The following is a 26,587-nucleotide window of genomic DNA, read 5'->3' on the forward strand; positions in this document are numbered from 1 at the left end:
CAACATCATCTTGAACCTTTCAAAAGCTTCATGAAACATCTCCCCCGGTTGTTGTTGAAAGCTCCTTAAGCTTCTCCTTGCATCATTTGTCTTTTGAGAAGTGTAGAACTCTTCCAAGAAAATTTGTTGCATGTTGGCCCATGTATAAATCGACACGGAGGGCAAAGTATGAAACCATCTTTTTGCTTTATCTTCCAAAGAAAATTGGAAGAGAACCAACTTGACATCGTCCGATGAAAACCCTTGACCTCCAATAGTGTTGCAAATGGAGTCATATGTCTCCAAATGAAAGTAACGTTCTTCCGTTGCTAACCCCTTAAACTTTGGCAAACTTTAGAGTGCGGTTGTTCTAACTTCAAAAGTCCTTCCGTCCGGGTGATGAGGAATCACTACCGGTGAAGGATTGTTGGTGATAACGGGTCGGAAATGAGCTTCGATTCCCTGTACTACCTCCCGGTGATGTCTTCGTGGAGCACCCAATGGTGCTCTTGGTTGACCCATTTGCGTTTGCATAGGCCCTTGAGGTGCAAATGGTGGCTGAAATTGATATTGTTGCAATGGTGGTTGTTGAATCGGCCTTTGGAATTGAGGTTGTGTATTCTATGGACGAACTTGATGTAAAGGCGTAGGACGTTGCAATTGTGGCCCTTGTGGCCGAATATGTTGTACCCTAGTCGGTAGCCTGCCCATGTCTTGAATTTGTTGCAATGGTTGACTTTGTTGACCCACTCCTCCTTGAGGTCCCAAATTACCTCCATCACCTCCATAGTAAAATCCCTCTTCTTCGTATCCTCTAAAGTCTTCTTCATATCCATCATCATACCCATCTCCTCTTATACCCGAAGATTGCACGTAAGGGAACGATGATTAGTGGAAACCCGATTGGTTCGGTGGTCGGTATGTAGATGTAGTATGAATAACGGTTGAACTTGGTGGTATTGAATAGGTAGAGGATGATTGACCCGAAGCTAGAAAGAAATGTGAAAGTGGTGGAATCGTAGTGGAGGGGCTATAGGTAAGGGTAGGTTCAACTTGGGTAGTAATAGGTGATGTAATGTTGGTTGGTGTAACGTCATGTGGTGGAGTAGGATTGGTAGTGGAATTAGGAATGGTGGTATTTGGTGAAGGTTGTGTTGATGTAGGAATGAAAGTTGATGTTGTTTGACCCGTAGTGGGTGGTACTTGTGTTTCTTCCATGATGTTTCTTGGTGTGATGGGTGAAGTGGGTGAACCAACGTTCTTGTTTTCTCGTAATAAAACTCTGTTTTGCCTCAAAGTTCTTTCAATTTCCGGATCAAACGATAATGGTGATGACTTGTGAGAGCCCCTAGTATGCATACACCCAAAGTACCTGCACACTAAACACAACCAGCGTAAACCCGAAAATAACAAAAAAAAACTACTAAATTAACACACGTTGCGTACTACTCCCCGGCAACGGCGCCAAAATTTGACGTGTTGTCGTAGTTACACACAAATTTAATCCAAATTACAACTAATAGATAGCAGCAAATGGGTATCGAACTCAAGGAGTTTGTGGAAAGTGTGTTGATTATATAGCTTTGTGAGTTAACAACAATTAAACTAATTTGCAGAAATTAAAATTCAAGAGTTTGGATTGTTTGATTTTAAGAACTAAATTACTAACTAATTGCAAATCAAAATTTGTTGTTAAACAAATTAAAAGAGAATGACCATCTTAGGTTTCTTGTTTCCATTAACAATTGTGCATAAATCCAACTAGAAAGAGTTACATAGACATAACTCATGCATAAACGTTTGATGTGATAAAAGGGAACTAAGTACTTGGATTAGATAAACGTGAGGTTGTTACCCGATGACCAATTAACCAATATCCAACCCTAACCCTTCCCGTGATATCTCGATCGTCAACGACACCAAGAACGTACGGTTTAGACTAAGATCCAAACATCAATTAACAAATTACAATCAAACATTCATGCACCATAATAAACATAGCAAAACACACCAAGTTCATTATTCTAGAAATTAGGATAAACACATAAAATTCATAAGAAACCTTCACCTAAGATGATCACCGAAAGTTTAGCCGGACATTGTTTGGTTGATCATCATAACATCAAGATTAAAGTTCATACGAATCAAAATACAAACCGGAATGTTAGAAATTGTTCACAAACACTATCCAAAGCTAAAAATCGCCCCTTGCACCCTGAGAAACGTCACCAATCATGAGATAGGTGAAAAGGCACTTGAAAACGATATTAAAGAGGCAGTTACAAGTTTTGCGTCAGAGCCTACCGTAAATTACGGTAGGTACCGTAATTTACGGTAGCCTTCAAGTTGTTACGCTGCTGAGCTACTGGATTACGTGGCATCTTCAACATTCAAGGGCTACCGTAAATTACGGTAGCCACCGTAATTTACGGTGGACCCCTGAAACTCCCCCTTTGTTCTTCTTTCTAATCCTTTTGCAATCCGTTCTATTCCATTCCATCCAAAGCAGCGTTTTCCCTCATTTTAAGCTCCAAACGCACCTGAAACACAAGCAACTGTAGTTATCAAATTCAAGATAATTACATGATTAAATGAGGGATTAACTCGTCTTTTAACACACTTAAGGGTTGTCCCATGGACCACCCGTCAGGTGCCACGTGTCACGTTGAGTGTTGAAGCTAGTTGCCGAATCAGCCAAGCTAGGGCCTACCCTGGCCTAGCTCGCGGGGCGCGACGACCCCTCTTGTCTCCGTTGCGGGACGCGAGAAACCAGCCGAATAACCCATATAAATAGAGGGCGTCGGCATTCAGTTGAAATCGTTCAAAACTTTCGAATTCTCTCTCAATTCTGAATAGTAATTACTATATCGGATATAATACCCCCCCCTAATTTGTGAAGCTCTGCTTCGTTGTAAGAATTATAACCCCCGATTACGTATTAGATACACTGCCCAATTGATCTAGTGCTCCGTAACGCATGTCGAGGCTCTGCCTGACTCAGTCGTTGGAGTTTTGTCTTGGGGAAGGTATAACTAATGTAAATTTTGGGTTATTATACTAACGCGTGTGCATTGTTTAATTTAATAGATTATAACCAGGAAGTCACAAGGGAAATACCTAAAATAGCAATGCGAGTGATTCCTCTTTTCATGAAGTGTTTTTACAAACCCTCAATTGTTTTAATTTATATTTAACACTGATTGAGTATTTGTATTCTACAATTATCGTCGGTATGTTAGGGTTTTGTATACAAAATTTGTTACTACACTATGAGTAGTAACATTACCACAAGTCAGGATTGACAGTACCGTGGGTGGTAATTAAAGTAGATATAAACAAATGTAATTGCTGGATTGTCCTCAATACTGTAAAATGATAAAACATGTTTTGATTAAATTGGGATTCACTCGCCAGTATTTCTTCCTGATAAAATTTTTTTAAACGCGTTCCAGGTAACAAAATGTGAAAGCCAAATAGAAGCCAGCTGGAGAGCACTGAAGGCTTGGAAAAGTGGCCATAAAAGTTACCTAAATAAAGAAGAAGTTTTATTTCAATAAATTAGGGTTTATCCCTATAAACATGTTTGTATTGGAAACTTGGGTTTACCCCAATATATTTATTATTATAAAAATGTGGTGTTTTACTCTGATAAAATATTTTCTAACTACGGTTCTGATGAAATTTCTGCTGCCAAATTAATGATAAACGCCGATACCACCATCTCTGAGTAGGCCGCGACCGCCCGCCTCCCGGAGCAGGGGTCGGGGGTTGCGACAACTTTTCTTGGAAGTCGGTGGCAACAACGTTGAAGATCAACGACATTCCTTTTCCTTTCTTCAAAGCATCATCCTTCTCATTTTCATTATACATCTTTACCTCTTACATCCCAGGTTAGTGAGCTCTCTAAATGAACATGCTTGATGAAATAATTGCTGGAATGATTGTACATGATGAACATTAAACAAAATAAAGAACTTGGATAGCTTGATGATTCGTGTAATGACATTTCTGTGTGGGTATTTATAAACGTGATACTATGATCCTTGTTTAAAGCTGTTCTTGATGCTTGATTGGATGTTTGAAATGATAATGTGTTCATAAGGATATCCTCATGTTCTTGATAGAATTTATGGGGATGAATCCACATCTGTGCTTGATTGTTTACGATGATATAGAGGTTTAGATTTGGTGGAATGAGTGTTGTGATAAAGACTGCTAAATGATTATTTTGCTAAAAAGTTAGTGTCTTAATGAATGCTTGTGAAATAGAACCCTAGGTCCATTTTGATGATTTTTAGGATGTGAAAGTAATGTGTGAAATTGTGTATGGATTGATGTTTGAACTAGTGTTTGATTGAATTATGCATGATGAAACAGTCTAGAGAAAGGTTAGGATTCTTGAGGATTAATGTATAAATTGGTGTCCTGAATCCATCTTGATTTGATGAACTGGAATGAACTCTGTTTGTTTAAAACGGATACCGTACACTCAATGAATGTACAACATGTCCTACACAAGGTACAACCTGGCACCGTGGGTCGCACACCCAGGTGTGCGACGTGTACTGCACATCCCAAAGGAGCACAACTCTTGATGCATCCTGTACACCCAGGTCGTGCATGACCGCACATTCTTGAACCCGCACTCTTAGAGGCTGCACACAAACTAAGGTACAAGATCTGGTGCACATTGTACAACTGCCTTCTGCATGTCCGCACACTGCCTAAGAACCTCACACTAGGCAGTGGGCCGCACACCCTCTTCTAGGCCAATAAGTCATTGGGCTGTACACTTGATTAATGGACTAATATCTAAACAGGACCGCACACTTAACATCTAACCGCACATTCGTTATTGGGTTGTGATACTGGACCGCACACTGAAGTGTCATGTTATTGGGCCTTCTGTATACTGATCATTTGCTAGTATTATTGTACGTATGTATGTATGTATGACCGTATGTTTCTTATATAATGCATAAAGTTTATGTGTTACTTAATACGTGTATAAGTACGTGATTTTACTTGCGTATAAACCTGATTATTAGCGATAACAATAATAGGACGTGGGTGACCAAAACACCAAAACAAGTAAATTACCTGCTGAACAAACCAAGGTGAGTTCACATACTTAATTAAAATCATGTGTTCCCGATGGTTGGGAAATAGAACAAACGATACTTTCCTAGGTTTGGGAATGCTTACTATTCCTGGTTGGGAATACGGTTAATTATTATTTATATTAGATGCAACAAGTGTACCAAACGCAACTCTATCACGAAGTCCCTACTTTCTATACCGATTAGTCGTCGGGGCCTGGCGAACGGGTTATTAGTTGATAGCGCTATTAGGTTTTACCAACCTCACACCGTGCCTGGATAGGATCGGGCGTGAACTAATAGACCTTGGCAAAACGTTAATGATGATAGACATTGACAAACGGGGCAACAACGAAACAAGAGGTCGGTAAGTATTCAGTATTACGCAATTTAGTAGCTTACATATGGGGTAGCTCCCCATGGCATGATATAAATGAGTAACTTAACACAAATATAACTTTTATGGAATTAAAATTGGATAACTCGTGAACTCGCCAACTTTATGTTGATACCCTACTGCATGCTTTGTAGGTACCCAGTGATAGCAGGAGGTTGCAGCGGGGAGTGTAGTGGTTGCATGAACCCGTGTTGGGTTTCCTTTTAATAAACTGTTGTCACACCCCGAAATTTCCATATATTACCGGTGGGCCCGGTGGGGAGTATCGTGACGTAATTGATATCATCATAGTCAAACAACACAATTTAAATGCACAGCGGAAGCAAAAGATAATTTTTTTTTACAACCGAATGAGAATATAAAATTATTACAAACGGTATGCAAAGGGATCCACAGGCGGATCAAAATAAAAGAAAACTGTTCAATAGACTTTAGGCATCTAAAACTTGCAAGATTCCCTATTGACGCCCTGAGCTCCCAGCCAATTACGTACAGTACCTGTCACTTAACCTTTTTGGAAAATACGTCAGTTTTCACTGGTAAATACAATTTAACTGACTCATTTTGAAAACGTTTAGAAAATTGATTTGAATGCACAAGGCACAAAATATTTTTATAACTTGGGACAATTTTATTAATAAAAATCTTGTATCTGATTTACATGTTTGTCCAACATTTAGGGTCGGTGATAATACATATACAAGCCGGTCAAAATTAATAGACACACCACAAATATAATCTCACAAGAAGACACCCTTACGAGTGAGTATATGTTTTACATAAGCAACAGGAGGTGTTTTGCCTACACCTTGTGCTTACGTTGCGGCCATTAACCCCCAATGTTATTTGTTATCAAGCAATACAGATCAAAACGGGATTATGCAATTTAATCATCTCCGATTAAAAGGTTTCTACACCCGACCAAGCGGTATTTTTATAATACCGTATCCCAAGCCCGTGTAAGGGAAAATAAGTTAAACGTATTTACCTGAGCTAAATATAAATTCAATCCCAGCCGTATATCAAATCAGCAAGCACAAGTACTTCTACTGGGGCTCTTAGTCTGGAACGAAGGTTTTAATAACCTATTAGATTCCTAACGGGTCTTATTTAAGCCTATGCTTAGACCGGTTAGTTTTAAAGGAGGATACGGTTCAAAACGCATGATTAAGCGCAGACCGGATTAGAATGTGATTTAGACCCGACAAGTTTGGATACTTGTATAATATGGGTAAACTAAACACATTCTGGATTTTGAAGTGAAAATGATAAGGTTTGACCCGTTTCGGTTATTTTATGCAAACTAGTTACATAAACCGATCCGAACGCGAAACATGCGTAACGAGTAACCATAAGAGTCATGAACAAGTTTCCTAAGTTAATATGCCTTAAACATGTTGTGATATCAGAATGATACCTTCCATTATGCCCCAAATGGTTTTAGACCCAATTTACGCCTCATAAGGGCATTTTGGTCATTTTAAAGGGTGAAAAAGGGTTTAAATAATAACCTGAGTTACAGGTCTGATTAAATCAGTAAATATACTTAATTTACTAAGTTATAACAGTAGGTTATTAATCCTATGTGAAATTTATCGATCTTAATCATTCTAGACACCGCAAGGGCGTTTTGGTAATTTCACATATGCTTAAAAGGTCAAAACTGGAATTCTGATCTTAAGATATTCTCCTACTGTTTAAAATATAAAATTTTACTGAATACATCAGTAGGTTTCAACCTCATATGCTTAGATAGGTTCTAGCACATACTTATGCGTTAAAAACGATTAAAAGGGCGATTTGGAGCCATTTCCGGGTTTTATATAGAAAGCTGATATTTTTAAAATTCCAGAAGGCTCAAAATAATTTATTTAACATATTAGATCAGTAGAAAAAGGTTTGGGGTCAATCGGATTTATAAAACTCATTTTATAGCCCAAAAGGGTAAAACCGGCATTAGCCGAATTAAGCTTAGAACACTAAGTTATGCTCAGCCTAAAAATAAATAAAAATCTCCAAAAATCCCAAAATATTATATTACATCAGTAGGTATAAAGTTTGGTATCGAAAATCGGGTTTAGATAGGCTATATGCTAATTACGCCGATTAATTCATAAAAACTTTCTAATTACGCTAATGAGCATAACTCCTATTTTAGACCTCAAACTGATATCAAATTTTGGGTACAAGTTTATAAATCAGTAACTAAGGTTTCTACTCTTTTACATTTCCAAAAATCGCATTTTAAGGGCATTTGGGCATAATGGTCAACTTTTAAGCATTTTACAGAAACATGCATGAACTAGGATTTCTATGGAACCAAGTTGTATAACCTTGGAGGGTTATACTAACTTATAATATGGTCCTAATGGAATCCTAAGGCATATCTAAATTAATCTAAATTGGGTCAGAACTGAAAGTCAAAGCAAAAGTCAACTTTTGCGACTTTCGGTTCCGAACCGAGCCTATACTTAGAATTGTCGGGTTGAACATGCTTAGACATGATCAACTAATATTTACCAAGTTATTAAAGTGAGAAAACTGATTTTATGGTTTTTATATTAATAGTTATGAATTTATTTAAAACTAACCCGTTTGACTTTCATTTGACCCGACAATTTAACTAAGTAAACGTGGTAACTAGGAGGTGCCCTTTTGAGGGTTAAACACCTACCTAATTACGGTCACGTAGCCATGTTCTTTGCGAACAATGGCTTAACCGTTTAAAAGTCAAAGCGTTTATCGAAAACGCTTGACTTTCGGTTAAAACGCTAAAAAATTAAACTAAGCATGAAGGGATTACTTACAAGAGTCCAAAGGACTGAGGGAGGTTCTCAAAAAGGTTGAAGATCCTCTCCAATTCAGAGAATAAGCAGATTAGAAGGAAAGGTGCAAAAGAATTGAAGTGGGGAATGGGTATTTATAGGTTTTTGAGGACCGTTAGGATCGTTCCTCGTAAACCGTGATTGAATCTAAACCCTACACATATTACCCATGGTTTTATAAACAATGGGCAGCCCCTAGTTTCCAAAAAAAACCATTTACAATTGATAGAAACTGCTGGAACAAGCTGTTTATAGCTGTTTAGCAGCAAACAGCACTTTCATATATGGCAGAAATGGCCCCTGTGAGTTTTTATGGTCACTTTAGGCACGTTCAAGGCCCGTTAACCTCATTTTAAGGCCCCACTATGATGTTTAAACATATGGAACATGAAACATGATCAAAAACATGTCGGATGTCGGTTCCTTTGGCCGTACGGTCACGTAGTGCGTCGAATTACGACGAAACACGGACGAACGCTAAAAACGGTCCAAATTACGCGACGAGTGGAATTTTATCATGCCACACACTAAAATAAAATATTTTGGTGCTTACATAAATTTTTGGGTGTCCGGGGATATTCAGAATGCGAGATATGCGCAAAAGTGCAAACTTGTGCACTTTTTGACACTTTTAGTCCCTGCATGACATAAAAGTTTATTTTTGCGTACCAAACACCTCTAAACCTATATCTAAGCTATATAAAGGATAAATAGGGTATGTTTAACTTATGGACATATTCCGGAAGGTCCGTTACCATACGATTCGACCTCCTTTTGCAGTTTGACGCAATTAGTCCCTTAATTGCGCAAAGTAGCGCGAAATGCCGTTTAATGATATCTAAGCCTTCCATGGCCCATAATAATCATTCCCAAGCATATATTTAAATATTACTACGCTCCCGTTTGCTTAAATGGTCACCGAATGGCGTAGATTCAAAAGTTGACGCTTTAGGCCCCTCTATTGCGCAAACTTGCGCATTTCATCACTTATTAGCATTGAAGCCTCATCTAATCCATATTAGGCATCCTTGAAAGTATTATTAAACATTACTATGCTTCGGGTTCTCTAAAAGGTCATTCAGAGGTATAATTAAACATATTGACACTTTTAGTCCCTTATACTTACAAAGTTGCGCGTAACGTCTCTTAAAGGCACAAAAGCCTTGGATGGCCAACGATTGGAATTCTCAAGAGCATAATCAAATATCATGAAGCTCTCGGTTTGTTTAAAGGTCACTCAGAGGTAAGAATTAACATGTTGACGCTTTTAACCCTTTATTGCGCAAACTTTCAATTAAATACACAAACGGCTACACTTGATCAACAAGTGGCTTATTTGTGAATATAAAACCATAAAAGGTTATTTAAAAACTTATTTTAGGTATGCTAACACTTCCAGTCCTTTCATAATCAAAGTTTTTGATTTTTTCGAAAAATTAGTCCCTAAATCCTAAGGTTTGACTTTATTGGGGTTTATTACACGTGTCAATACATCATTGGACGTGATTTTACGAGGTGTTACAACTGTGAACTTTAAATTGATGTTTTAAAGTGTTAAACGTTTGCTTCCGCTGTTGACTTTATTAACTACTTTTAAACTGTGAACTTTGGACATTAGTCACTAATCGTATTGGTTGTGATAAAACTATTTTATTAGTGTGATTGTTCAATATGATTGGTGGCTTGATCCTGGTCAGTCACACGACTCGCGGTTTTACTCCGCACATGGAATTTGAGGGTGTGACAGATTGGTATCAGAGCCATTGGTTATAGTGAACTTGGTTTTAAAAAGAAAATTCTTTTTGAGAAAAACCAGACTATAACCCGTTTCTGTACTAAGCAACTCGCAATGACACTACACTTCAAGTGCAAGGCTTAACATTTTAGACTTCGTAGCTTGGGCATGTGTTTACTTGTTGCTTATTTGGTGTATATTATGATGATGTATGTACTAGTATACTTAGCTATATATGTGTGTGTGTATATATATATATATATGTGTGTGTGTGTGTGTGTGTGCTTGTGTGCAATGGTCAATCTTCCCTCTACTATTTCTTACGACACTACGGCGTCATTCTAATACTATGTTTTCTGGATCTGAAGACAATGAGCGGACATGGAAGAGGTAACATTGACATGACTCATGATCAGCTAACAAACCTGATAAACGTCGTGGCTGAGGCTTTGGCGGCCCATCCAGGAGGTAAACTGGACGTTCTAGAATGTTTAGATCCTAGTCTCGTATCGTCTTATCATTATTAACTTTGTTCGCTTCATTTTTATGGTTTTGAATGTAACGATCGGCTTTTTCGTAACTTTCCTTAATTAGAAAGTTGTCTTGTAATTCTATTTTTGGAAACATGTATTCCTTATAATCGTATTTCGTTTTGAAACCTTGGAATCTGAGACACCGATCATAATGAAAGTAATATTTATATCAATTATGTTCCATTTATAGTTGTTATGTTAAATTTATACTTGTAATCGCATGCAACGAACCCTAATTCGAAACTTTGTGACGATACGTGCAAATAACCGTCTTTCAACGCGTTTACGTGCATTACTTGTGATTAACCAACAATTAATGATTCCAATACTTATTATACATCATAATACGTCATATTATACTTGTAACCACCTTCGTCATATTAATTATACTTGCAATTATGTGTCATAGACCGTAAATCGCCTATACTTGCATTTTGTTCGATAACCGACAACTATGTGTTACAACCGGCATCACCAATACTTTTTTTACATAATTTCACATACATGGACATAATTGACATCACTATTAAGTTTACGATACTTGTATGCTTGTTACACGCTTGAAACTACACGAAAAGCACTCGAAAACACCCTAAAACCTAACTTTGGTTCCCTAATTGCATACTTATCAAACTTGAGGGACCATTTGTGACAAAAAGCCAAACCTCCCCTAAAACCACATTTTGAATCTACGTTTTTGGCTCCAACGTCCACCTCCATTCTCCACCAATGGGCTTCTAAACCTCATTAAACACTCACCTAACCTCACTAAACTATAAAACCAAGCCTCCCAACACTCATTTTCATTTTTCCAACTCATTTACACTCTCAAAACACTCTAATCTTAGCTGAAAATGCAAGTTTTGGACACATATTCTAAGTGCTAAATGAGCACTTTTCTTCACCTTTCTTCCATCTGTTTCACTTCTTCTTCCACTACAAAGTGTGGAACACCTCTAGAATTGTTCTCATAAGGTTTTCCATGGAAAACCAAGGTGAAACATGACCAAAATGAGCTCCAACGTTCTGTTTTGGAAGGAAAGTTTATTAAACATACATGAACTTATATTTTCTTTATACATTCCTATGTCCTTATGCCACTAATCAAGGCTATTATTTTGTGTGTTTAAAAACAAGGTTGTAACATACAAATCCCGAGGTTTTAAGCCTCAAAACTTTCTGTTTTAAAAGGGTTTTAACCCACAAGTGATGAACAAGTCTTAAACTTGAATATGTGTGATTATTTTGATAGCTTGGGCTATCCTACTTACAAATCCACACATCACTTGATTCTTAGTTAATTAGTTAGTTTATTTCAATTCTTTAATGTATGTTCATGGCCATCCTTGTTGTCTTATGACAACTTGTGTATTGGTGACAACTAAAGAGGTTCATACATGGAAGATTCATCTTCCTACCTCATGCATGACTTGTATGAAACACAAAGAGGTTCCTAAATGGAAGATTTATCTTCCTACCTCATGCTTGACGTATATGACATTCCTGTAGACTAGAACCTATAAATATATACTATAAAGATATATAATACTTATAATAACCAAGCTTTTGATGATAACCTAATGGTTATTTGTCAAAATAGTAGGCTACTCCACCTAAGAACATAATACTCGTCACGATTCTAATAGGTACTTTAACCCATGAAAACATTCAAACCCTATGGGTTTCATAGTTTCAAGAATGAGTATTATGAGCTAGATGGTTATTTTCTCATATATTTATTTTCCATGTACTTTTAAATTCCGAATTCCAACCTTAAGCATACCTTGAACTCTAATCCGTATACATTCAATCCCCTAGTTCCATTACTCGTCAACACTTGGATAATCGGAAAGCATATGCAATATTTGTGAGTATACTTGAACCCCTTTTTATTTACCACCTTTTGGGGTGTAACATGTTTATCTATGAAACTTACACTTAAATTTTATTCGTAAACGCATAAACATTCCTTATACATGCTTGCATACTTGATTACTTGATACATTAAACTTGGGGTTATACGTTTTGTGTTAGACTTATCATTAACTTCGTACGAGCCTTTTATCCTTGACATATATAGCGCTATAGGATTAACACACCACCCGTGTTCTTGTGGTTATGTCATGAGCTTATTGCTTCATCATTGGGTTGATTAGTCGAACACATGCCGATTTTATTGTTTATCTTGTATCAATAGCTTGTCATGTGGAATTGTTTAAGCAACTTATTTTTTTATGCTATGTAGGAAAACTTATATACTCGCCTTTGCTTTTACATTGAACTTTATTTTAAACATGTTACAGGTTGAGGATGACGATGCTTTGAAATTGAAGTAGTGATGATGCTTAGATATACACTTAGACGTCTTAAGTTTTAATATGTTGTATCAATTTTGTACTTGTTTGTTGTATTGTCATTCTTGTATTTCAAGTTTTTGTATTTGATTCAAACCTTTGTAATTGGCTTTTAGAAACAAAAAGAAATTCATTATTTAATTATTGTCACTAATAGTGTTATGAAGTCTCTTGCAATCTCGTTTTCGTCTCACTCTGATGTTTCTGCCATCGGTTGGGGTGTGACAGATTGGTATTAGAGCCATAACTATAGGGAATTAGGAAAATTGCTATGCTTTTGACCTAGTCTATAGTTAAGCACCATTTTTGACCATACTTGATTCATATGCCACTTTTATCTTTATGTGCTATTCTTGAAATCCTTTCTTATGTGTTCATACTTGTTTTATTGTTCCTTAACATACGCCTTTCCTAAGGCATTTTACTCGATTATACTAAACTTGAAAACACTCGTAATACATAAACGAGACGACTTCACCAAAATAGGCGTGTAACCCACAATTTGGTGAACGACTCCTAATCCACCTATTCCTTTTTACACGATATTCGCTATCAAGTTAGGAGTGAAATCCTTACCTTTGTTTGAGAATTTCCATTCGAATTCTAGTGGACCCTCGTCATTTTTTTGAAATTAAATTTTGACCCGACGAGTACCAACCACATTTAGGGTACGAAATCGTCAAGTTAGGGGTGAAACCCGCACCATGTCGACTAGTCCCACTCCTTGGTTTTTCATAAATCCCGCCAAGTCTCGAAATTTTGATTGATTTGGGACATGTAGTAACCGGAAGGGTAAATACCGTTAACCGACTTGTCGGCGAGAGTATTCCACCTAATAGGCCAGTTCATGCTCCTCAAATTCGAAAGACTTTTCGACCACTTTGGTTAGTCAAAGTTCCGTTTCGGAACCATCCAAATTTTAATGAAACCTATGTTTTACTATTATCAATCTTATGAGATGCAATTCTCTCTTTTCAAATTTGAATTATTTTTTAGATTATTTCCTTACACACATATCATACTAAATCTTTTCATACACTTATATGTATTTCACATGCATGATTTCGAAAACGTCACCAATCAGATTTACATTTCTTATAACCACAAAATGGAGACATATCATCGAGATAGGAGTGATTTCCTTTCCTTGACGATTAACTCCACTCCTTCTTTTCTCAAAACGACCTCACCAACGAGTTGGGGGTGATTCCCTTACCTAGGTGATCGTTACCAAAATTTTCCTTCAAAAAGACTTTATTATGCAAACACGATCAAGTTTTTATATCTAAATCATTTATAGTTTGTCAAAATCCCTAATTATGCAAATTTCAAAATTTATTGTTTTATTAAACGTATTCCTTATCCCATATTCTATTTCACGTAAACCACATACACGGAATTCTCAATCATACCTTAAGACGTTTTATTACCCGAATTTCAAAACCTTACGAAATGCTACCTATCAACTTAATCGGTCCAATGAAACTCTTTCCCATAAGCTTCATACTCAACATAATCACTAAGACACGCTCACAACTGTATCATCATACTAAAGACTTTCATTCCCAATTGGAAATCAACCCAACTTTCTCACATACTTGTACGATGTTATAGATATTATAAGATCGTTTTATTAGAACACTTTTCAAAATCAACAAATCATTTTACTAAAGATCTTTTCAAAATCAATAAAGCATTTTATTAAAAACACTTTACAACGATCACTAAGTTCATTATGCTAAAATTCATTTTAAGAATAAACGTTTTCACGAGAACCTCCAAATTTCAAATTCCTTACTTTAATGCAAGACCCTTTAAAATGATGCAAACCTACTATTTTCAAAACCTTTTTTCATACACCGCTCAATATGTCATTTAAATTCTAAGCACGTAGGCAATAAAACTTCATAGGAACCGACAATTTTCAACTTACGTAAATTCTTTTAAACCAAGAGTAGCATTTCCGATGATTACAAAATGCGTCGCGTATAACCAATAAGTACGTTGCATTCTTTCACATTCGCAAACTATATTTTACATTCCAAATCAAGCTCGATTTATTTTGATTCCATAACTCAACGTTTTGCTCAAACAAATATACAAACATATCATCGCAGATGTTCTATTCAATATCCCGCAACGATTTCTTGTATCATTTATTTTACATACTCAAACTTCTCAATCATTTTATATGCTTAAGTTCGTCGTATTCAATACATGTCACACACAAAATCATCGCCATTTATACCTACTTATATTCATAGTTATGCTCATACGTTTTATTTTCACACTTATACTCATATGCATACTCACACTTGTGTTCATACTTATACTTATACGCATACTCGTATTCATAACTTGTATTCATACATTCGTACCTATACGTGAGCGTAACCTGAGGGATTCGCTTACGTGGGTCAGATACATACTTACACTTGGACATGCTTATATACTACATTCTTATACGTACTCATTCTTATTTTTCAAATTTTTGTATACCCTGATTCATGCACAACTAGTACAAGCTATGCGGATCATGCGACGATCAAAATAATCACGGGTGCACACGGGATTATAGTGATAGGCGCATGAGAATCGTAGAGTGTCCTACTGTGTATGGTAAGACATGGAACATAACATGACACCGAATACGAAACAGACATAGCATGGTTAAAACATGGTGGATACGCCGCTGGTACTTCCTATATATAAGTTTTTCACCATGTTACCAAACTTTCATAAAACGTTCCATGAGAAATTCGTTGTTTTACAGACCATGTTTAGACCTAATACGCAAACCTTAACAACTCATAAATGCATTGCTAAATGCGCGATATCCGATTATCCACGACGAGACCTCATTCTTAACACGTCGTTTTCGTTTATCCAATACTTATACCATTCTTATACTCGTATTCAAAATTGATCATTCACCCTCGTACCTCCGTTATTCTTTGTCTTATATACAAACCTCGTTTACTATCAAGTCTGTTTACACGTTCGATGTGACACCTGTGCCTCTACAACCATCATACAAATACAAATCCAATGAAATCCTGTGTTTCATTCTCGGGACATGTACAATTACATATGACATTTATAGATCTCAATTCTTGTTCGATTTCGACCTCTAAATCGCTTTCTGGAAAGTTATACGCAAACTGTTACGCAAATGTAATCAGTTTAACGCGACAAACACTCCAAAATAGTGACATAAGCTTAACATACCTTAAATAACCTTTACATAACTTGGAAATAAGGTTTGAAGGGTTTGGTATGGCAAAAACAAGTTTATTCGATCACAGGGACTATTTGCGTCAAACTGCAAAAGTCTGTCATTTCGTATGGTAACATACATTCCGGAACATGATCATAAGCTAAATATACCATAAATAACCTTAACATAGCTTAGAAATAAGCTTTGAGTGGTTCGGTATGCGAAAATGCGCTTATTTGATCAAAGGGACTAAAAGCGTCAAAAACGACATAAGTTTGCATTTACGCGCATATTTTACGTTCAGACCACATCTGGACATCCAAAATTTTTGGTAGTCACTAAAATATTTTATTTTAGTGATAAGAATGCAAAAATACCATTCGTCGCTTAATTTGGATCGTTTTCGCGTCCGTTCGAGTTTCGTCATAATTAGCCGAATAACGCGACCGTACGACCAAAAGAACTGACATCCGTGATATTTCCGAGCATATTTTGATTCTCCTATACTTTGACGTCCTTTGAGAGCCTTGAAAATGGCTTAACGAAGGTTAAATACGTCAAATACGCAAGATAATGTGTGCAGGGACAGAAAGTGACAATTTATGAAACCTGCAGCCACACCCTCGCGTCATGCGACCGATAAGGGGTTCTGCAGTCGCGGCACGTGACCCTGTGTTTTTGACAGCAGGTCTGTTTTTGACCTGCAGCTTGAATTCCAGGGACTTTTCTTGCAAATTCCCTGTGTGGGCACCTAGTAAACACCTCTCCAAGCAAAAGCTAGCTGACCTTAACACTTGTAGGGCCAAGATTCATTGCTTGGTGACTACACAAACACTTGTAATGATCTTAGAGCACCTCAACAACTATAAACACCCCTCATTTCACTTGTTCATTTGCTCATTCCTATCTTTTGGACTCTAAGTGGAGGCAACCAACATTGGAAGCCACCTACCTGAGTTCTCTTAGTCTAATCTTTCAGCCGTAGAGCATGGTGAGTGTTCTTTCATGGCTTAGTCTTTATTTTCAGCCATTTAGAGCTGAAAGTCAAACAGTTTGACCAACAGTTTGACTTTCGGTTTCGACCATCAATTGGTCAAATCAAAGTTCAATTGAACTTTGCAATGTGATTTTAATCACGATGGTTATAATCCTTAGCGATTATACCTACTGATTACCACGTTGACTAGGCGTAGTGATGAGTCAAAGTTTCGGTCAAAATGCGTATTTACGCGCATTTTGCGACGAAACTATTTTTAGGTATCAAGACACTTTGTTTTGATACCAAATTAGTTTACCAACTTAGTTAAACATGTTTTAACATGTTTAACTCGTCACTACTAGTTTAGTGCTTGTTTAGGGTCGTAAGTTAAGCCGTCTCGACAACCGCTTATACTTTCGAACCCGAACCGTTTGGTCGATCATTAGTCCGACCAAACTTATTTGGTGATCATAGTTGCATAGATAATAACCTACCGAGGTTATACCTTATGATCACAATAGGTTGGTTAGTTATCCATTAAGACGTTTATATGCCCATTGAAAATGACCAAAATGCCCTTTTTAAGCATAAATTCATATTTTGCATATGTGATCAAGTTTTTAACATCTAAACTGATTTACTAACATAATTAAGCATAATTGGGCATGTAAGACTTGACATAGGACATAGATAACCATCCGACCTTAGATTTACGCAAACGACGCGTTATAGTAGCTTAAACTACCGTAACGGATCGAAACGGGTCAAAAGCACTTAGGTTAACTTCCAAATCGGAATGTTAGCTCTATTAAATCATGCCATATGAGTTCAAATACTCATTTGATTTATAGAACCTCATTCTATCCTATCTCCCGATTTAGGATCCGATTATTAACATAGTGATTCCATACTAGGTACCACTTGATTCCTTGATCTCTCGAGCTTTGTTAGGACACTTAATCAAGGATACTTGCCATCTCAAGTGAGTACATAGTCCCCTCTTTTACGTTTTCAAATGTTTTGGGGTGTTACATATGTGCCGATACGCTATTTTCATGATTTCGACTATATGATTACACATGCATAGTACTATCTTTTGACGAATTAAACTAATGTCCATGACTTAAACACTGATTTTCAAAGTTTATTAGAACTATTTGTTCATTTATACTGTTACTTATACATTCATTAACAATGATCAAGCCGATTGGTAGTACGATATAGCGCTATAGGACTAGACATCCCATTCATGTTGTATGGAATGTTAGAAACCAAAGTTTTAACCAAATAGAATTGTCTTTGTGGTATTTCTATAGTCTCTAAAGTGTAGTTTGATGTATTAAGGTTTGAATGTATTACCAAATCACGATATATGGTATATTTCGATATACTATCAACGTGATACTGTTTTGCTAAAGCATAGTTTAATATGCTATTGTTTACCAAAGTATAATTTGATATACTACCAAGTCATGATTTAGGTATATTTCTATATACTACCAACATGATACTGTTTTGCTAAAGCATAGTTTGATATGCTATTGTTTACCAAAGTATAATTTGATATACTACCATGTCATGATTTAGGTATATTTCGATATACTACCAACATGATACTGTTTTACTAAAGTAAAGTTTGATATACTACCGACCCTATTATTTCACAAATTAAAATATATTTTGATATACTACCAAAGCATAGTTGATATGCTATTTACAAACCAAAGCATAGTTTGAGATGCTATTTACAAAACCAAAGTGTAATTTGATATACTACCGATGCTTTCATTCTTAAACCAAAGTATACTTGTGATATACTACCAAATCTATTATTTCAGTAACCAAAGTATATTTTGATATATTATCTGTTTAACTATTTCAAAACCAAACTATATTTTTGTATATATTACAAACTTTTTATCAAAATTGTAGGATCGTGTTTTGACCCGAACGAGTCGTTTAGAGGCTTTCTTCTATGTTTCAGGTGCGGAATTACAAGAAACACGGATAGAAACAACTGTATCTTTACTAAAACTGCTAATTGTATTGATTATAAGAAAATACACGCAGTTCTTCACACCGGCAGTACCTCGGTATGGAATTCGTCAAGAATGTTAATGGTTTCGCTTATAGGGTTTCCTATTTATAGTGCATATGGTTTCGCTTATGTGTACATGACACATAAGCGGAACCTCTACAATGACAATGAAGCGAAACCTTCCTAATGTCCCTTTAAGCGAAACCTTCCTAATACACACATATAATCTTTAGTTTTCTCGTATATTGAGCCCTGATCTATATAATGCAATGTTTGACTTGATCCAAGACGAAATCAACAGATGTAGTGCACCAACAGACTCCCCCTCAGATGTTGATGGAGACGTTCATCAAGTCACGACCATGCTGCGACTTCCCATCTTCAGTCTTGATCAGTCTCTGGGCTTTTCTTTCTCTCTATCTTCAGACTCCCCTCTCGATTTGCTGGTATTCCTTTGTTCTTCAGCAACATCTTTAGGATCGTTGTCTGGCCTACACAGGTTCAAGGTTGATTTTCAGGATCGAAACTTGGCTTTTTTCAATTAGAGGTCTACAGGTATCGAAACCTGGCACTCTATCTTCAGATCCACGATCAACCTGGCTATACCTGCATAATCTTAACCCAGAAATAAGATTTCTAAATTTAATACTTTGTAAGGACCAACAATAACTCCCTCTTAAACTATCTAACTGCACCAACAACTACTCTTCCTCAATTCACACACATGATGAACCACTTGATAATTTGAAAACCATATTTTAACAATTTGACACTCTCCCCCTCACAACAATCTCATCATGTTTAGCACTCGGAATTTTGAAAATCAGCTTTCTAACATCAGTTGTCGAAAATCTTTTTTAATTTTGAAAGAAAGAAACATGTAATCCAGTAAAGAAATATTTACAGACAATATTTTTGTGAGTTCATGTAAGAGGATCATATTAGTTTTTTGAGACACATCACCAACACCGTTAAGCTTCATTTCATTTTAAGTTTTAAACAATTCACCTAGATTGTCAGTATATTTGTCCACTTAAATTTTCACACAAATTTCAACTGTTCCGAGATACGATATTAATGTTTTAATGACTTGAACTTACCGTGTGTCCCACTTCTTGAATATACTCCCGTATCCAGATCCCAATATTCAGTCTTACAGGTGAGTATACCACAGATGATATCTGTACAGGGGTTAGATGCGAGGGCCGTGAGAGCTCAGGTCGATACTTCCGTATACGCAGAGAGATGACGGCTTTGACTTTTCGGTGTGTCCCCTTTAGAGGATCTTTTTGATTTCAACAACACCGACTATCAATTTTATTGTTTCATCAGCATGCTGAGGGCGATGCTATGTTTCAAGCATTTTGCGGAAAGCATTATCCGGGGACTAGGTCAGTATTTCCATACAACAGAAGTCCCGGGATAATACCCCAGATATCACTGAGTATAAAGACCTAGTATCTCAGAATAAGGGACCTGTCAAACAAGATTTCAGGGGTTATTTATATATCCAAGAAGTTGTTACCCACAGAATAAGTAAGTTTGAAATTTAGATTTATATCTCTTCACAATTTACTAAATGTGTAAAAATCTACTGACATATCCACAGTAAGATTGTTTATCCCTATTAAACTTTTCAAATCTTTAGCATGTTGTGATAGTCCACTAATGTACTATCATTTCCTCTTTTTCACAACAAACTCATTTTTGGTTTTTATCATGTTTTTGTCTTTTTCAAATTTTCTAATGTTTTTGGATTTTCTGAAAATTTCTACTCCCCCTAAAATGCAAACACATTAATGAAAATTGAAAACAAACTGTACTGAAACATGACAACCGATATCAAATCGCTTCAATTCGCCATTCACTTGACATAAACAATCAGAATTCCCTTATCAACAAACTATTTTCTCATTTAGATTTCAAAACACTTAAGTTTGTTTTAATCAAAATGATTTTTCCGGAAAATAAGTTTGATTGATTTTATCACTTGTAGGAATATCAATGCTAAGTTCGGGGATGTGGTTCATCATCTTGTCTCTCAATCACTTGTAGGAAAATGCAAGTACAAATTAATGTCCTTGATTTGCCATATGCACAGGTTATTCACAATCAAATCTTCTAACCAATTGTAAACAAAAACAAACAAACCTTTTTTTTACCGTTTGCATAATTGACATTACCGTAGTAAATTCCTCAAGAAAAATGCCGATACCTGCTCCTCGCTCACCAACCTGGAAGCTCCGGCATAGTCCTTCAATCTGTAAAATTTTAACAATTTCAAACACTTCCAAATCATCCGAATTAATCAAGAAAGATGTCGATTCCTGATCCACGATTACCAACTTGGGATCTCCGGCAAGTCCGGTGTTTTACTCAAACATAATATCCACCCAAGCCTCACCAGCCTTGGGTGATTTTGGAACACATCTGTCCCACCAACATTTTGATTTATAAAATTCTTTAGCACCTTTTACCTTCTTATCAACCATTTTCCCAAAAATATGTTTGACTTTCCCATTGAAAGCCATCTCAACATCAAATTCTCCTTTATCAGCGAAGAATTGATTTGAGATCTCAACCTTTCCAACTCTCTTCATCAAATTTTCTTTTGACAATTTCGGAAAATTCTCATCGTTCACCACTGGAACGAAATTCACAATCTTTTTATCAACCAATGACTCCTCTGATTTTATGGAATCAGATTCATTGTCAGAATTACCCTCAGATTTAACAACCCATTTTTGTTTACTTGAATCACCTCTTCTTTTGTAAAAACTTTTTGAGCTTTCTCCTTCCTCAGAAGTAGAATTTTCAAACTTTGTAACAATTTTTACAGATTGTTCTTTCTTATCAACACAAGTTTTTCTCGAAACAGAGTTAGAAGAAACTCCCTGTTTTTGATAATTGGTCTTGGGGCAATTCCAAGCTATGTGACCAATTTCTTGACATCTGAAACAGGTTCTTCTGTCAACTCTCTTAGCAAATCTTCTCACATTTTTCTTCACTTCAGCAAGAAACTCTTGATTTGACTGCTTCCAGAAAGGTTTCTTTTGTTCATCTTCTGAGCTTCCTCCTGAAACAAATTTTGTTTTTGGTTTATAAGTTTTCTGATTTTTATAATTTTCTCATGAAATAAAGCCAAGACCTTTCTTTTTGAGATTACCATTATGATTTGGTTTCTTTTGGAAACTATAACCACAACCATAACCCATTTTCTTGTTTACTCTTTGTTGAATCCTTGAAGTGTAAGGTTTAGGTTTTGCAGAAAGATTTAAATCTTTTATTTCAGAAATATTAATTTCTGTTAATTTGAAAACCTTTTTGATCATTTCAGTTTTAACACTTCTTATTGGGAATTCCTCATCAGAAAATAATTTGTCCGAATTATTCAAGGTATAAGCAACCTTAAACATTTCGTCATTCAAATTATTCTTTGATAACAAGAATTCTTTATTATAAACCCTCTTAACCGGCAAACTCGGACTTTTCTCAGACGAACTCGAACTATCTGACTTAGACTCCGACTTTGACTCTTCATCCATATCCAACACCTGATCAACAACTCTCTTAACTAACTCAGACTCATGATCAGTGTCAGACGCTGTGAACGTAAGATCAATATTGTCTGGAAATTCATCAGTGATTTCAGACTTTAATTTGATGTTTAGAGCCTTGTCTACTTGTTCCTCATTTGGCTTCCTGGGGGAATAACTCTCAAAGATAGGAGGCGGACATCTGTTATACTTGACACTCGGTTTCTTACCAGTATCCTCTTCTTTTTCTTTCTTCTTGAAAGCTTCAATACCTGCAACAGTAGGATAAACCCGATCAATCAGATAGTCACATGTAGTATAACTCAAAAGTAGTCGATTAATCCTTTCACTCTCAATTTTCTCAAGTTCCAGCTCTTTCTTCAAGTTAGCACAGTCTTCAATATAGTTGCATTTGTCATTAAAGTTGCACAGTCTTCAAGTTAGCACAGTCTTCATTGATGACACTTTGCTTTGTCATTAAAGTTGCACTCATCTTGTCATTTGCTTTCTCAATTTTTGCATTTGTCCTTTTCAGACCATCAACTGTCATGTTAAGAACATCATAGGACTCTTTAACATACTTCACATCAGACAGTAAATCTTCCTTCATTTTCTCTAACTCAGCAATCTTTTTGTCTTTCTCATCACACTCTTTGCAAGATTCTGAACATTTCTCACAAGGTTTAATAACTTCAACCACCTTTTCAACTATCTTTTCTACTTCGACAGTCTTTTCAACTTCAACAAGTTTCTCGACCTCAACAATTTTTTCGACAATTTTTTCAACTTCAACTATTTTCTCAACTTCCACGAGTTTCTCGATTTCGATAATTTTCTCAACTACTTTCTTTATTTCAACAATCTTCTCTATTGCAATCTCAGCAGTTGCTTCATCTTTTGTTTCTACAGCTTCAGTCTTTGCTGTTTCATCAGCGAGTAGCTTTGCTGCTTCTAGCTCTCTCTGCAATCGAGCAATCTTCTTCTAATTCAGCATCTCAACTTTATCTGCATAGAAAAAATTAAAACTGTCAGGATCAATGCTTTTTCTACATTTATTAAGATACTCTTCCTTATCATCCGTATCAACATCACTTCCAAGATCTGGAAATGTTGGAATCCTTTTTTGACAATCCTCATTTTGGTCCAAAATTCTAGTAACAAGTGCCACACCAGGACTAGTTCCACTAGGTATATACTTGTCCCAGCTGAACCCCTGTGCAACAACCTCATCACTTTGATCTATTATCCCAAAATAAGCTTTCCTATTGGCATCTTCAATCAATTTTCCATGAGCAGTTTGCGATTCCTTTTGTTTAGGTTGTTGATCGATTTGATGAAAGATTGATTTCTGATAATAATTGCTCTTTTCTTGACTTCCAGTTGATTCTTGATTTTTACATTCCCGTTTAAAGTGACCCTTTCCTTTACATCGGAAACAAGTAACCTTTGACTTGTCAAAACCAAGAGGAGAAGTAGCCATTCCTCGAAACTCATCTCTGCCAGTAATCTGTTGAAATTTTTCAGCTCTCCTGCATGCACTAGCTAAGCACCACTTCACATCCATCAGCTCAAGCTCTTCTGCATCGATTTGGTCGTAATCTTCTTTTGTGAGCATCGGATTACCAATTCTCCCTGCAATTAAACTTTCATACGACTCTAACATGGCTACAAGAGATGCCATGTGTTGCTTTGCCACCTCAGGAGAAAGATGTTGACCATTCTGAATGTTCAAGGTCACATTACATTGCAGATTTGTAGAATTTTGCTTCTGAGAGCTAGGTGTGTTGCACTTTGGATCATAGCTTGAGAAAGATGAAGTAGATCCACCACCTTGAGTTGTAGTACTTTCATTTGGACTTGTAGAACCAACAACACTGAATGCAGTACTAGTCTTTGGACTTTGACTGGGAGTGGCGTCAAACTTGTTCCCTCGATAGTACAGACTGACATCTTGCTTTGCATTTGGATTTGTCATTATAGCAGTCTTCTGAATATCCAGCTCCTGTTCCTCAATCTTCTGAATAAATTGAGCCAAGTTCATACTCTCGGTTTTTCTCATGAGTTTAACAGTCATCAAATAAGTTCCCCACTTCTGTTGGGGTAATGCCTCTGCTAACTTATCAACCCACTCATCATCATCTTTCTGAATCTCCAATCTTCCCATTTCTAAAACCAGATGACAGTATCTATCTATTGTCTGTTTCGTGGTTTCATGATCAAATGCAGTAAACATGTCAAATGACTTCTTCAATAACGCCTTTTTGTTTTTGATCATGTCAGCACTCCCTTTGAATTTCTGAATTAATGCCTCCCAGATTGATCTAGTTGTTCCGTTATGTTGAAGTAAGACGAAGATGTCTTCTTTAACTGCTTGCTGTAAAATGCTGATCATCATCTTTTCACTAGTATATTTCAGCTTGCCAGCTTCTGTAAAATCATTGAACCCCTTTACTAATCCACGCTCATTCTTTGGTCTCTCATAGTCTTTTAGCAGTGAACACCAAGCATCGAATCTGCAGGCTTGAACCCAATTCTCAAATCGGTTTTTCCAACCCTGGAAATCTTCAATATACATCAATTTTGGTGGTTTCTGATGAGTACCCGTCTCATTTTCACTGTATATGGACTCATCAGCAGTAACAGGGGCAACCGGTGTTGCGAAAGCATTGTAAAATTCTTCGGCCATGATTAGATAACACGTTTTTCAATATCACTGACAAATAAGCGAAACTAAGTGTTTTTGCACAATAAGCGAAAACCAGATGGTCCACAAAAGCGAAACTAGAGTTTTTGCACAATAAACGAAACTGCTGAAATGTACTTGAAGTGAAACTGTGATGTTGTCCAAATAAGCGAAACTCTGATGTACCAAAGAGCGAAACTACTTTGAAGCGGAACCTTAGTGTACTTGAAGCGAAAGCTTAGATGATCACTGAAGCGGAACCTAATAAGCGAAACTCCAAATCCGTCCCTTGAAGCGGAACCTTGAAGCGGAACCCTTGATGTTTGTGACACAAAAGCAGAACTATGATGCAGTTTGAAGCGGAACCTCTGATAATTGACCGAATAAGCGGAACTATTGATGTAGTTTGGAGCGGAACTACTCAAGCGAAACTTCAACTTGTCACTTGAAGCGGAACCTTTCAAGCGAAACTATCAAGTGTCCCTTGAAGCGAAAGCTGGTCCGAAGTACATTTGGTCCATTTTTAGTTCGTATTTTGGCATGAAACTTTCCAGGGTTTATTAATGTCCAATAACACACATTCTGTGCAATTTTGATCCAATTCTGACCGGTACAACTTTCTGAAATGATAAAAGAAGGTGTAGAAGTAAGAAAACAAGATGAAATCCAGCTGATTTTTGTAGAAAACCTCCTCCCAAGCTCTGATACCACTTGTAGGATCGTGTTTTGACCCGAACGAGTCATTTAGAGGCTTTCTTCTATGTTTCAGGTGCGGAATTACAAGAAACACGGATAGAAACAACTGTATCTTTACTAAAACTGCTAATTGTATTGATTATAAGCAAATACACGCAGTTCTTCACACCGGCAGCACCTCGGTATGGAATTCGTCAAGAATGTTAATGGTTTCGCTTATAGGGTTTCCTATTTATAGTGCATATGGTTTCGCTTATGTGTACATGACACATAAGCGGAACCTCTACAATGACAATGAAGCGAAACCTTCCTAATGTCCCTTTAAGCGAAACCTTCCAAATACACACATACAATCTTTAGTTTTCTCGTATATTGAGCCCTAATCTATACAATGTAATGTTTGACTTGATCCAAGACGAAATCAACAGATGTAGTGCACCAACAAAAATAATGCATTTTAGAAACCAAACTTTTTACAAGGATTCGTGGTTATTTTTGTAAACATAAAAATCTTTT

Source organism: Helianthus annuus, chromosome 12, assembly GCF_002127325.2.
Source record: "Helianthus annuus cultivar XRQ/B chromosome 12, HanXRQr2.0-SUNRISE, whole genome shotgun sequence".
Lineage (NCBI taxonomy): Eukaryota > Viridiplantae > Streptophyta > Magnoliopsida > Asterales > Asteraceae > Helianthus > Helianthus annuus.